The sequence below is a fragment of the Trachemys scripta genome, chromosome 2 (assembly GCF_013100865.1).
Source record: "Trachemys scripta elegans isolate TJP31775 chromosome 2, CAS_Tse_1.0, whole genome shotgun sequence".
Lineage (NCBI taxonomy): Eukaryota > Metazoa > Chordata > Testudines > Emydidae > Trachemys > Trachemys scripta.
This window is the reverse complement of record NC_048299.1, coordinates 249502076-249516299: the sequence shown is the minus strand read 5'-3', so window position 1 is coordinate 249516299 and position 14224 is coordinate 249502076. Positions and strand designations below refer to the sequence as shown.

The 14224-nt window shown below is 39.8% G+C and overlaps 1 protein-coding gene across 8 annotated transcripts in view; it reads right to left on the bottom strand.

Moving 5' to 3' along the window:
* Positions 1-14224, bottom strand: part of ZFPM2 (zinc finger protein, FOG family member 2) — a 437522-nt gene that overhangs the window by 91810 nt on the left and 331488 nt on the right. The window lies entirely within an intron of this gene.

Here is a 14224-nt window from a genome sequence, read left to right as displayed (position 1 = left end):
ACTTATTAGGTCCCCATGATAGATTCTGGGTCTGCAGAATTCAAGGTTTCTAGTGCTTATGGTTGTGAAGATAGCCTCGCTGGGAGTAACATGTGATCAATAGCTAGTCGGCATGTCTCAGGATTTGATTGGATGGGATGTGAACTTTTAGCTTGCTCCATAAGGAGTGGTGTGGATGTTTGTAGTTATATCAGAGGACTCACAAATGAGACATTCCAGTAACAGAAGAGTAGGTTCAATTGCACAAGGAATTGGAGAAGAAGGCAAATAAACAGCAGTTGAAATGGAACCCTTAACAGCACAGACAAAGCAAGGCTGGTTAGAAACGTCTTCTCTGAACCCCTTCAGTTCATTATTTAAAACATAAAACAAGAAATTTATATCAAAGAGAAAAAATAGAAATATTAAAGCAAAAAGTGGCAAACAAATCAGAATGAGTACAGAGAGCCCCTTTGCTGTGGAGAATTCCAGACTTGATTTTCCCATTATCTTTGTAAAAGGCCCTGGGATGGAGCAGTTTGGCTGAAGCAATGATGGTATGGGCATTATGGAATGGAGGAGCATGACTTTATAACTCGCACTACTCCCAAATCATTTAGAGCTGTCTGAGCTCTACAGAGTTTCCAACATGTTGGTGAATAACCTCCACCAATGGACATATCACTTGACCTGTATATACAAGGTTGTTGTGTGTATGGTCAAAACCATGTGGATTTGCTGTTCCTGAATTGACTTAATCACTCACCCAGAAATGACTTATATCTCAAAAAAATTACAGGGTTCACTTTTGCCATTCACTCTCTGTTACACTAGATCTAATAGTTATGCAAGACTCACACACTGAAAGTAATGCAGTTGGACAAAAGAACCATCCTAAACTTCTAGAATGCTTCTTTTGATACTGAATAGGAGACAATGGAGTGGATGGATGAGGCACAAAGTTTTATCATTTCAAAGTCTGTCCTTTCATTACACAAGATACTTTTATACCATTCCTGGTCCTCCTGATGAATATTCTTCAAATTCATCACGAAAAGAATGCCTGTTTCTTGTCCATACTGCAATAGTTTGCTCTCGTAAAAAGGTTAATAGGGACATTAACATGAGACTGGATGGTCTGTATCAAACTCAGACAGCAAGTAGAGACTAGAAAGAGAGACAAGTATCATGAACCAATGGTTGATGGGAAAAAACCTTCTGCTTCAAAGAAGATGCTACGTACTGGCTATCTGTTAATTCATCTTACCTGAGTCTTAAGGCTACTTAACAGCATTGTATTTGAGTGCATAATGGTTTACTCTGTTTCCTGTTAGGTCTTACTTACTAACAGGAAGTCAGAGGGGACAGTATGTGCCAGACTTTTAAAGCTGCAACCTATCATCTGTTAATGAACTCAGAACCAACTACAAGCACAATATTAGATTAATAGATGACATCCTGACATCTGGTATAATTCAGGCCATAGGACTTCCCTGAATTAATTCCCCATTTGAACTACAGCATCTTTTAGAAAAACATCCCATTTTGATTTATATATTGCTAGTAACGGTAAATTGTTCCAGTGGTTAATTAACCTCACTGTTAAAAATTGGTGCCTTATTTCTAGCCTGAATTTGTCAAACTTCAACTTCCATCTACTGGATCTTGTTATACCTTATAGACTGAAGACCTCTCTATTATTAAATTTCTGTTCCCTGTGTAGGTACTAATAGACTATGATCAAATCATCCCTTAATATTTGCTAAGCCAAACATACTGAGCTCCCCGAATCTTTCACTGTGTTTTCTAATCCTTTAATCATTCTTCTGGCTCTTCCCTGAACCCTCTCCAATTTATCAACTTCCTTCTTGAACTGTGGATTCCAGAACTGGACACAGTATTCTAGCTGCAGTTACACCCGCCAAATACAGAGGTAAAATAACCTCTCTACTGCTACTTGATAGTCCCTGGTTTATATATCTAAAAACTGCATTAGCCCTATTGGCTACAACCTTGTATTGGGAGCTCACTCAGAGCTGATTATCCACCAGGATCCCTGAGTCTTTTTCAGAGTATTTTTCCCCCAGGATAGAGTCCCCATCCTGTAAGTATAGCCTACATTCTTTATTCCTGGATGTATGACTTTACATTTATCTGTATTCAATGTCATATTAAAATGCATATTGTTTGCTTACACCAGCTTATCAAGTGATGCAAATTGCTCTGTATCGGTGACCTATCCTCTTCATTATTTACCACCTCCCAATCTTTGTGTCATCTGCAAACTTTATCAGTGCTGATTTTATGTTTTCTTTCAGGTTATTGATAAAATGGTTAAATAGTGTAGGGCCAAGAACCAATCCCTGCAGGACCTCCTAGAAACACACCCGCTTGATGATAATTCCCCATTTAGAAGTATGTGCATTTTGAGACCAGTCAACTAGCCAGTTTTTAGTCCATTTAACATGTGCCATGGTAATTTTGTATCATTCTAATATCTTAAACAAAATATCATGTGATACTAAGTTAAATGCCTTACAGAGGTCTAAGTATATTACATCAGCATTACTACCTTTATCAACCAAACTCGGAATCTCATAACCTCCCCCCCCAAAAAAAACCCAACAACAATAAACAATTATGTTAGTTTTACATGACCTATTTTCCACAAATCCATGTGGTTTGGCAGTAATTATATTTCCCTCCTTTAATTCTTTATTAACCATGTCCCATGTCAGTTGTTCCATTATTTTTCTCTGAATCAATATCAGGCTGACAGGTCTATAATTAGCTGAGTTGTCCCATTTACTACTTTTAAATACTGGCACAGCATTAGCTTTCTTCCACTCCTTTTGAACTTCCCCTCCTTTTCCAGAATTACTGAAAAGCAACATTAACAGTCCAAAGAGATCGTTGGTCACCTCTTTTAAAACTCCTGGATGCAAGTTATCTGGTCCTGCTGATCTAAAAATGTCTAGCTTTAGTAGCTGCTCTTTAACATCCTCCTTAGTTACTGATGGAATGGAAAGTATTTCATCATCATATGATATGCCTTTCTCCCAGATACAGAACAGAAATATTTATTGAACACTTATGACTTTTCTGTATTATTATTATTATTATTATTATTATAATCACTTGTGAGTGCAAGTAATAGTATTTGGTCACCTAACTACTTGAATTGTAGGTCTAAATGCTGTCATATGTGCCCACAACTATGTGTCTACAAGTGATTTCAAGTGCATAAATCTTTTAGACCTTTTAAAGACCAGTTGCCCTATGACCTTGTAGATCTGTGTCAATTCATCAAGCTAATAAAGCAAACTGTTTGATCTAGAGAGTCTGGTTCCAAAAATATAACTGACTGCATAATTTATTTATCTTTGTACTGCTGTTCTGTACATTAATTCTTTACTATGCTGATTTCAAGTGGTTCAGTGTCACTAGCACCAAGTTTCCCATTTCTCTTAGAGCAGTGGTTTTCAACCTTTTTTCATTTGCAGACCCCCTAAAATATTTTGAATGGAGGTGCGAATTCCTTTGCAAATATCAGACATCATCTGCAGAACCCCATGTGTCTATGGGTTGAAAACCACTGTTCTAGAGTAACAGCAACCTTTCACAGACCCATTGGACACAGTCTGCAAACCCCCAGGGGTCTGCAAACCACAAGTTGAAAACCACTCTGATGGGTTGGACCCCTTGGAAAGCCATCTGATGTGCTGAGATACCACTGAGGCTACCTGTTCTGCCAGCATGGGCCCTCTTTAACCTGTCTTGCTGAGCCAGGCTCTCAAAACCTCCTCTAACACACACACAGGCAGGGGCCACACCCAGCTGCAGATCAGCTCTGGACGACTTAGCTTCAGGGACTTGCTCCAGCACTCAGAAGTTCACCTTCCTTGGAGTGCAGACCCAATGATATCTTATGATATCTTATTATATATCAAATTTGTTAGTCTCCAAGGTGCCACAAGTACTCCTGTTCTTCTTTTTGCGGATACAGACTAACACGGCTGCTACTCTGAAACCAATGATATCTTATGAAATTCACCCCCTACCTCAATGTGGAGAGAAGTGTGCACAATTCTTGCCCCCCACCTCCCCCCAGGTAGAAATTACAGAAACTGGGTTTAATAATAAACAAAATAAAATTTATTAACTATAAAAGGCAGATTTAAAGTGGTAAAGGGGGTAACAAACAGAACAAAGCAGACTACTAAGCAAATGAAATCAAACATGCAAACTAAGCTAGTTTCACTAAAGAAATTGGTTACAAATAGTATTTCTTACCCTAGATATTGTTGCAGGCAGCTTGCAAAGTTTCTGTGGTTCAGAGTTCCAGTTATATTCCTTTTCAGACTGGACCCCTGTCTCAGTCTGGACTCCCCTTGGCTTCCTTTTTGCAGTCTTTCTTCTTGGGCAGACAGGCCATAGAGAGGAGGAGTGCTGTTTGCCTTCTTCCCCACCCTTAAATAGGATTTACATAAGGCAGGGATCCTTTGTTTCCCAAACTTGACCCCTATTTCCTTACAGTGGCAAATTACAAGAAGTCCCAGGTAATGTTTTAGGACCAGGTGACAAGACCACCTGACTCTGTAGGATCACAACGTCCATGAGTCAGTGGCAGTACAAGCTTTTCACAGTTCATTGTCCTCGCTGATGGGCCATCCACCCTGTCTGGCTTTTCCATTGTTGTACCTGAAGTGTTGGCAGTGGGTGTCACCCAAAGTAGCATAGTCAAAATACAGATACATAATCAATATTCCTAACTTCAGATATAGAAACGATACAGGCATACAAATTGGATAATCACATTCAGTAAATCATAACCTTTCCAATGATATCTCACATGAACCATCTTGCATAAAGTATATCTCAGTAATATCATATTCACATCATAAGCATATTTCCATAAAGAATGTGGAATGACACATCACAACCACTGTCTTAGATTCTCAATTGATTTTTCCCTATTGGTAAAAGTAAATCAGAACTGCCAGTGGAACACAGTAGTGTTCCTCTCAATTATACCCATATGCCATACCCATGTTTTCTTGGAAAGATTCTTTTTCATTACTTTAGATTCTAACAGGAGGAAACTGGGTTTCCTGTTGTTAATAGACAAGGGCTCCTATGTGGACGCAGCAGAAATGAGACTCTCCCACAGCAACAGACAAATCAGTGGACACAGCAGGACCAGAGATGGATGTGTGAAAGAAGCAGAGAAAACAGGAGATTTGAAGTCAAGCTACAAAATGTTGAGATAGTGCAGTGGGGTGGTGTCCTCATTTTACCTCAATGTCCAGTGAATATTTAAAGGCAGCATACTAGCAATCAACTAATTATTCATTATTGTTCATTATTTGTTAAGCACCAACAATGTACTTGGTGCTTTACAAATCACAGATAAAGACACAATTCCTGCCCCGAGGATATCACATTCCTAAATGATATATAAACTAGACTAAAACGCACACTGACATCCAGAAGATGGATCAAATTTAAACTATGTCTTGTGTTTTTTTGTTTCTTGAACTGGAAGCATGAATGCTGATTGATGACAGCGTAATATTTAAGTAGCCAAGCGTTTGTGGGCCTGAAGAAGAATGAATGAATATTCTACATATGGGTTTGTGTCTTAATTTACAAAGATGAAAAGTAGAGGTGCTTCACCGTGGCTATGTATAATCAGTGGCACAAGAGACTGAAGAGGTACATCCTGCTTAGATTATAGCAGCCCAACATACAGTTTGTACTTTGGACACCAAAATATCATGAACTAAACTATTTCTCTTGTACTGTTAACTGGTCACATTGAAATGCATATACTCAGTTACAAGCATCATGGGTCTGATCCTGTGCTTTTCTCCCAGGTCAAAATGTAATGAAGTCAGTGGGAGGTAAAACCACTTATTTGACCTGTATAATTGAGTACTTCTATTAATCTCTGTGAAAAGGCTTGCAAAAGTCTTGGACTAGATTAGGTCTGGATATCAGACCAGATTAGGCCATAGCCTCAGTTTTCACTGAGGTATCTTGGACCAGACAATATACTACTGAGCACATATGACTGAGCATATCCAAGACAATGTAGAAACAGAGCTGAAGCGGAAAGCTGAAGCCACTCCACCTTCCCGGACTAAGTGCAGGCCACTTGTGACAACAGAACGGCTGAGAGCTCTGGGAGAAGCCCATACCTCATATGAATTAATGTTTTTTTGGAATAGTGAAAACCAGCAAAGAATGCCCAGGACCACTACTGACAGCCCCTGTCAACACCTCCCTCAGGAGCATGTATTCACATAAATTTACAATTTTAAGCACTATTCCACCTGCGCTCAAGAAATCATCACTCAGGACCAACAGCCTTGCCGACAGCCTTCCCAACTCCCACTACCTTTCGATCTCCTTTCTGGGTAAGAACTGGATGAATAATTCACAGTGAATAATTTAGTTGATGAATTTGGCCTTCTTTTCTGCTTGCAGCTGAGAGTCAATTTCAGTTTTTTCAAATATAGCTGTTATTAACATTAACTACTTTTTAAAAATGCACCTCTTTTTTACTCCATCGATTAATTGCAAACAAACTGCTTCATGTATTCAGTTCCTGATTTTCAAAATTCAAAACATGTTGGCTAGTTGTGATTGGTCACATAAGTTGTATGGTATCATTTCTGCTCGCTGACTGCTCCTGCAATTGGGAGGAGGACTTAAAGGATCCCCCAGGGTTTGAATTTTTCAGGGAGAGGAAGTAGACATAAGTGATTATGGGTTAGTATTGTAGGGAAAGCATAAGGGAAATCTGTGGAGGGTACAGAAGTCCAATCTGACCGCTTAGCTGTAGGTTTCTTCACCCTCACCTCCTCAACTCTTCTATTCACCAAGAGAGCCATTTCCTTGATTTGGTCTTCACCAAGCACACTCTGATCTCTCTGTTACTAAGTTCCCCCTCTCTGACCATCACCTGGTCTCTTTCAGCTTTGCGCATTAGCCTGCCAACTGACCTTCTCCTTTCTCCCAGCTTGCCTTCCTTTTCCCCTTCCTCTCCTATGACTCCCTCCTTCTCCCATGCCACAGACATTGAAGTTTCTTGTCTGCTCTCCTCCGTAACCCCTCCACTTGTCACAGTGACCCCATCCTATCCCATTTCCTCATCTCCCTTGTGCCCACTCTCCTATCTGCCCTTCCCCCTTAACTTCTCATTCCCCTCACAATATGCTTATTCTTCATGCAATATGCAATACTTTAATCTCTCCCATCTTAAAAAACCCATACTTGGCCCTATCTGCCTCTCCAACTGCTGCCCCATATCCCTTCTCTATTTCACCTCTAAGATCTTTGAACATGCTGTCTAAAATTCCTCTCTGGAGTTACTCCCCTTCAATTCCATCCTAGACCCTCTCCAATCCAGCCTCCACCCTTTGCACTCCACTGAAATCACTCTTGCCAGAGTCTCTTATGATGTATCCCCAACCAAAGCTCAGAACCAGTACTCCATGATAGCCAATCACTTTGACCACATCATCCCCCTCTTTGCATCTTTCTAATGCTTCCCCTATTGCATCAAAGAGGAGCTACTTTCTTTACTTGCAAGGCTCTTCAGAGCCTATCCTCACCCTATTTATCACCTCACATTCAGTATCAAGATGCCGACCCCCTCTGCTGATCTTCCCATGATGCCAGTCTCCATCGCCCACTTGTTAAATTTTCAAACAAGCACCTTCATGCTTTCTCCCATGCTCCCCCTCATGCTTGGGTGGAGCTCTCCATAAACCCCTGCAAACCTAACACATTATCCTCCTTCAAACTCTCCTTTTCCATGATGCCTACAAAAAAACCTGACAGTGGCTAGACTGCTGTTGTGCTGAGACCACTGCCTTTCATGCTGAATAATACTGTCTCATTGTTTCTCGTACTCCTTGTTTTCCTTTAAGTCTGTCTGTAACCATCTCTTGTCTCTTGTCTTATACTTAGATTGCAATCTCTCTGGGGCAGGGACCATCTTTTTGCTGTGTGATGTGCTGATGGATTGTGTTTGGGCAGCACCTAGATCTGGGTCTCCTAGACACTAAGGTAAGACAAATAATAAAAATAGTAATATTAATGAAATGCAAGTAACACAGGGCAAAAGTTCAAAGGGAACACTTTAAAATATTTCCTCAGCGAATGTTAATAAATATTTATTGAAAACAAATCATGGAGAAATTTCAATTGTCCTGTGAAGAGTTAATGTTCCAAATCTGGGGACTAAATTCAAGCATCAAGGTATAAAATGCAAAGAATTTATTTCTACTTTAATTTGAAACCATAACAAAACCATAAATGTAGAGTTGCTACTTAATGCCTTTAGCATATAGATATGTAGTTACATTAACAGTTGGTTTTACAACTGTTTAAAGTTAACCCATTTCTTAGTTCTTACCCCATTTTTTTGGGGGGGACGGACCTAATTCGTGACCCAAAAGTAAGGTAATTAAAATAATACAAAACGCATAATAAAAATGTACTGTGTATATGCTGATATTTTATTATTTGTCTTACCAAAGTGTCTAGGAGCCCCAGTCATGGACCAAGACTAATGTTCTGGGAACTACCGCAAAACTATTATTACTCCAGTAAATTGAGAGAGAGTTCCACTTCCCCTGAAAATACATGTCCATTTAAGTTTCCTATAGTTAAACAAAATGGACTTTTAAAGTACTGTGAATTTCATTCTTGTGAGTTCTAGAGATAGGCCCAAACCAGAATACTAGATTCAAGCTTCCTCAATTTGTAAGAATTCTGATCTGAATCTTGTGGCTTGTGCCTATCTCTGATGAAAAGAAAAACAGAGACTGAATTTGCTTTGCTCAGAACCTCACACAGCATACAGTTTAAATAGCTGTAGTCTGAACTCTCCCTTCCCAGATAATATACCATGAAATGAACATTGCTACTAACCTGTACAGCAATCTTGTGATGACAAAAGTATATTTTATGTTTTGAGCTAGATTGGATTCCAGCTTTCCACAAGTGGAAGGCAACAGCAGTAATCTACTTTTCTACTCAGTTTTCGAGGCCTGATTAAAAAAAAAAAGTTGCAACAGGACTATGACTAGGCTAAAATAATCATAGATAGTAAGGAATTGTTTAAAAAAATCAAATATGCCTTTTGTAAGTTTGTTGGAAAAATATCATTGGTGATCAAATATCTTCTATGTTTGAGGCAGAAAATGCTTAAAGATAGGGAATGGAACACAACCTTTAGTAATTCAGGTTGGAAACACTCAACAATGGAGTGCATTTGAGGACTAAAAAGACTTCAGGGGAGCTGCTCACATTGGTAATGTCAGTGCGGAATCATTGTTCAAATATGTTCTTTTGAAGATCTGGCCCAAATGCAAGAACTTGATCTAGGCTGGAATCTAAAATTTTCTTCCTCTTCTGGAAGGGAAAACTGGGAAAGGGTGAACTATCTCTGCACTGAATTATAGATAGCTGATGCTCTCAATGGAATTAGAATCAGAGCGCAGAAGCAATAAAATTCCTCAAAGGCATCCCAGTAATGTTTGTTATCCTCGGGAAGAACAGCAATATAATATAATCAAACACACAATTTCAGCTAGTCAGCATTCTGATTTGTGTGTAAGGACCATTCAGATTTGTAGTCACATGTACTGAACAAAAGGTCAAATACTACTTTTGGATGAGTGCATAGGGTTGTTGGGAATCCTGTGTGAGAATCTGATGGTGAAATTTTGGGTCTAACATTTAGGGCCCTGGCCACCCAGATGAATTCTGCACAGCAGCCGATCCTGAGTATTAATCTTTGCACTGTAGCCTCTTGGTGCTGTGGGACCTCTGCTGAGTGAGGCATCTAGCAGCCAGCAAAAGCATCCTTGATAACATGACTCCAATGAAGCCATCCTGCCAGGGATCTGGGGTGGAGTGGGATGTGAGCCCAAAAATCAGTTCAATTGAAGAGATGGGGGCAGAACCAGAAGTTTCTTCTATGGGAAGTGCAAACCATGTTCCTCTGATAGAAGAATAATGCATGAAGGAAACCTTGGGGAGTCTCCACTCTTCTGCTTGGGATTTTCCTAGGTAGGGGGCAATCAAAGCCCAAATTACTTATTGCTTGCTTCTTTTTCTGTGCTACGATTGAAAGGCTACACCCATTGTTTTTCTACAGAGTGCACAGAAGGTGAGCCAGTGAAACACATTCAACTGTACCCTCAGTGTATTATTTTGTAATTTATCATCTTTTATTTAGAGCAACAGGAATAACTTGCTTACTTTCATTCAGCTGCATACCAGACAGAACAGGAACCTTATTTATTCATTTGTCATTTCCATATTTATATAAAGTAGAATGTTTAATAATTTTTCTTTGGAAAAAATAATCAGCTGACTGAAACACCAGGAAAATCTGGTATTATAGCTGCCCCTCTCCTTCTACATATATAAAATGGATGTAAATTTTACTCCACTCTCTTTTTCCCACACCACTCTCTCATCCCGCACCTTTCACCATGTATGTTTTTTGGTATTGCAATAATAATGGTGCCTCTGCTGATCCTTCTTATCTTTGATACATTTAGAGGCAAGTTTGTAGGTGATACATGTTGCCTCTGATACTGAGTCTCTCTTCAGTTAAAACTCACGTAAGCACTTAGATTCTCTTTGCTACAAAACCTTTCAAAACTGAACCTTTCTGGCACCTATTCTAATGTAAATATCAATTACAGTATCATTTGTAAGATCTGCAATAGTGAAACTGAACAACTACACTAACTGCAGAATCAGGGCCATACAATTATAGCTTGGAAATGTTCTATATTCTGCTTCAAATTTGGCACTTGAGCAGCAGACCCCCAAATTCTTTTAATAAAGATGAATCTGAGGCAGAATGTGTGAATCCAAATTCAGATCCACATTCCCTCAAAGTTTTGGGGAGTTCAGATATAGGATTTGGCTCATTAGAATGATGGGGACAACTATAAAGTTTTTATCCAGATCCAGTAGATAGCACATGCATGGGTTTGGGCTGTTTGTTTGAGCCTCTCTCTATTGGATATTTTAGGAGTCATGAAAAACATCCATTTTTTATCCATTCTGAGTCACCAAAGTTGAAAGAAAAAGTGATTGACTTTCCCCCCTAAAACAGTAAACAAACAAACAAAATAAGCAAAACCACACAAACTTTTACAACTATACTAAAATGAAGTGTACTGTCCCAAATTTTGTATGTCATAATCGTAGATTCATAGAGTTTAAGACCAGGGGACCACCAAATCATCTAGTCAGACCTTGTGTATATCACATGCCATGAAAACCACCTAGCATCAACACACTAAGCCCAACCACTGAAATTAGACTAAAGTATTACAGCCCGCAAGAGACTAGAATATAATGTGCCACCAGCAGAGAACAGGTGGGACTGAAGTGCAGCAGTGTTCAAGGCCCTCACAATAGCAGGGAAATGATTAAGTGAGATATACCCAGATAATTCTGGCAATGACCCAACACACATGTTGCCGAGGAACCCCCAAGGTCACTGCCAATCTGACCTGGGGGAAAAATTTTTCCAAACTCCACATATGGTCATCAGTTAGACCCTGAGCATGTGAGCAAGAACCAGCCAACCAAGTATATGCAACCAAGAATGTTTGTGCCACCTCAGCGGCTAGGTCCACCCTGTCCAATGTCTCATCTCCAGCCATGGACATCTGTGATGCTTCAGGTGAAGTAGATTAAAAAAAAGAAACCTCCTACTATTGGAGGGGAAAAGGTCCTTCCTGACCCAGACAGATTGTCCTGCTGAAACCAAGGCTGAGTCTACACCGGCAGCAGTGGGTAGGGCATAGGTAGCTACACATGGCAATGAAAAAGCAGGCTGCATCCATATTGTGATGTGTGGTTACATGTGACAGTGAAAGGCTCTGGCAGGGGGAAGCAGCGGGTAAAGGATCCTGAAGCAGGGAACTCCTGGAGCCTTCCCTGGCTGCCTCTTCCCCTGCTGGAGTCCTTCCCTGCTGCCAGAGCCTGTCACTGTGGCAGAGAGAGGCTCCGGCAGCAGGACACTACACTGCTAAGAACAGCAGTGTAGACATGGGAGGCACTGCTTGGGCACATAGATAGCAGTATAGGATACACACTCTAGGGTTCAGGCATATCTTTACTCTACTTGCTTAAGCAGTGCCTCACCATCTACACTGCTATTTATACTTGTGCTAGGGGGCATGTGCAGTCTATGTACTCTACATGTTATGGTATATGTAGATACAGTCCCTGAAACATGAGCTTTTAGAAACATATGTATTTTCCTGATTTTTTTAACTCTCTTTCCATTTCTGTATTCTCCTCTCTTTCCATCTTATTTTCATTATTTTCCTTTATCTTCAATCCGTATTTTGCCCTCTACAACACACCTCCCCATCCCATCCTTTCACCTCCAAGTTCTCATTCCCCTCCCTCCCCTGGGTCTTCTTCTCCACAATACTGACTATTCTTATTCTTATTTTCAGCAAAACAGTGAAAATCTTTTCACTCTCTTTCTCTCCAAACAGCTTTCCCAGTATAATACATTTCAATAAAGTCCCCAAATGTCCTTATTTACAGCTTTCAAATGTTGGCAGGTTTGCCTTATTCACCCCATCCCTATTCCACTCCCCCACACCCTGTGTCATCTTCCTTCCAATATCCAGCAGAGTTTTGGGGACTGACTCTTGCATTATATAACCCTAACTGCCAAATAGGTTTGGGGGACACCAGGTGAGTAAAAAGAAGCAGAATTAAGGAATTACAAAAAACATGCCGTGCTAAACTGTCCTGCTGTTTGGATCGATGACTCTAGCAAATCTCTGTTGTTCAGAAGCTGCAGTACAAACTCTGGTATTTGGAAGCTTCAGTACCCCAATGGTTATGTCTTTACACACGGGTGTTGCTATGGGCACCAGTGCAGAGGATTCTACTACAAAAGAAGGTTGCCACAGGGAATAAAAGAGAAAAACCTGAAGGATAAAAATGGATAGTTTCCAATTAAAATTACCATACTGTAATTTTGTTAGTTATCAGAGACAGACTAAAGTATATAGCAGCTTAACTGACAAGAAAATGTCCTTTTGGGCATAATATAACCTCGAGATCTCTGACTTTTTAGCATGCGGTGTCCAGATGGTACTTTTTACTTCATGTTGTGATCAGGAGGCAGAAAGGCCATTTCTGAAACAGTGGCAGTGAAAGCAAGCATAGATCAGAGGCGCACAAGGCTGCCTGAATGTACTAGGATGAATTGTATCATTGCAGGTAATCCTCCCATGAAGATATGTAAGGTGGGAAGGATATTTTCTAAATCTATTTCTTGTAGACACTATCAAGTGCACTTAGGGAACTAGTTTTTGTAGCTGATTATAATCTTTAGCCTACTGCAGATGAAATGCACAATAAAAAGAACAACATTTTATTTACAAGATGTTAAGAAAAATAATCACTGAATAATAAAATGTGTCACTAAACTCCCATATGCTGTATTAACTTATGGCTGCTATTGCATGTTTAAAAGTTATGGCCTCTTCTTTTTTTCCTGCAGTCTTTACTTTGGAGAACTGTACAATATGCTAAAAAAACCAAAACACCCATCCCCACATAAAGATAATCTTTCTGCTTCGACACAGCACAAATCCTGACGCTAACCTGAGGGGTACTGACATGGGGGTGTAGAGTCAGGCAAAAAAACAGGCATCTTCTGATGAAATACATAAACGACACACATTCAAGAACAAAACAAAAATCTTCTAAAAGCCTGCGTGTAAGATAAGAATGCCTTGGGGGCTGCTCGAACTTGTGGTCTTGGCCATTTATGCAGGATTTTACAGAGCCATCTATTACAGTATTCAGCAAAAAGAAGTACTTCAAAAAGCTTCCTTTTTTCAGTTGGAAGTACAATAATTTTGTGAGGCAAAATTTGGAAGTGTTCCCAGTTTTTGGCAGTAAAATGATAATACTGGGCATATCATTTTAAAGTGGAATCTCATGGAAGTTAATTCAGACGACAAGGTCATTTTTAGACATTTTTTCCCCTTATGTTTTGGACTGAAAATAATTCCCAAATCCTATTATTTGAAGCAGGGGTACTTACTATAGCAATCCCTGCCTCCCCTGATACACATGCTACCTCTGAGATAGAGCTCCTTGAAAAAAATCACAAGAATATATATGATGGGCTGAAGAATTTTTTTAAGGAAGGGAAAAAACGTTGTAC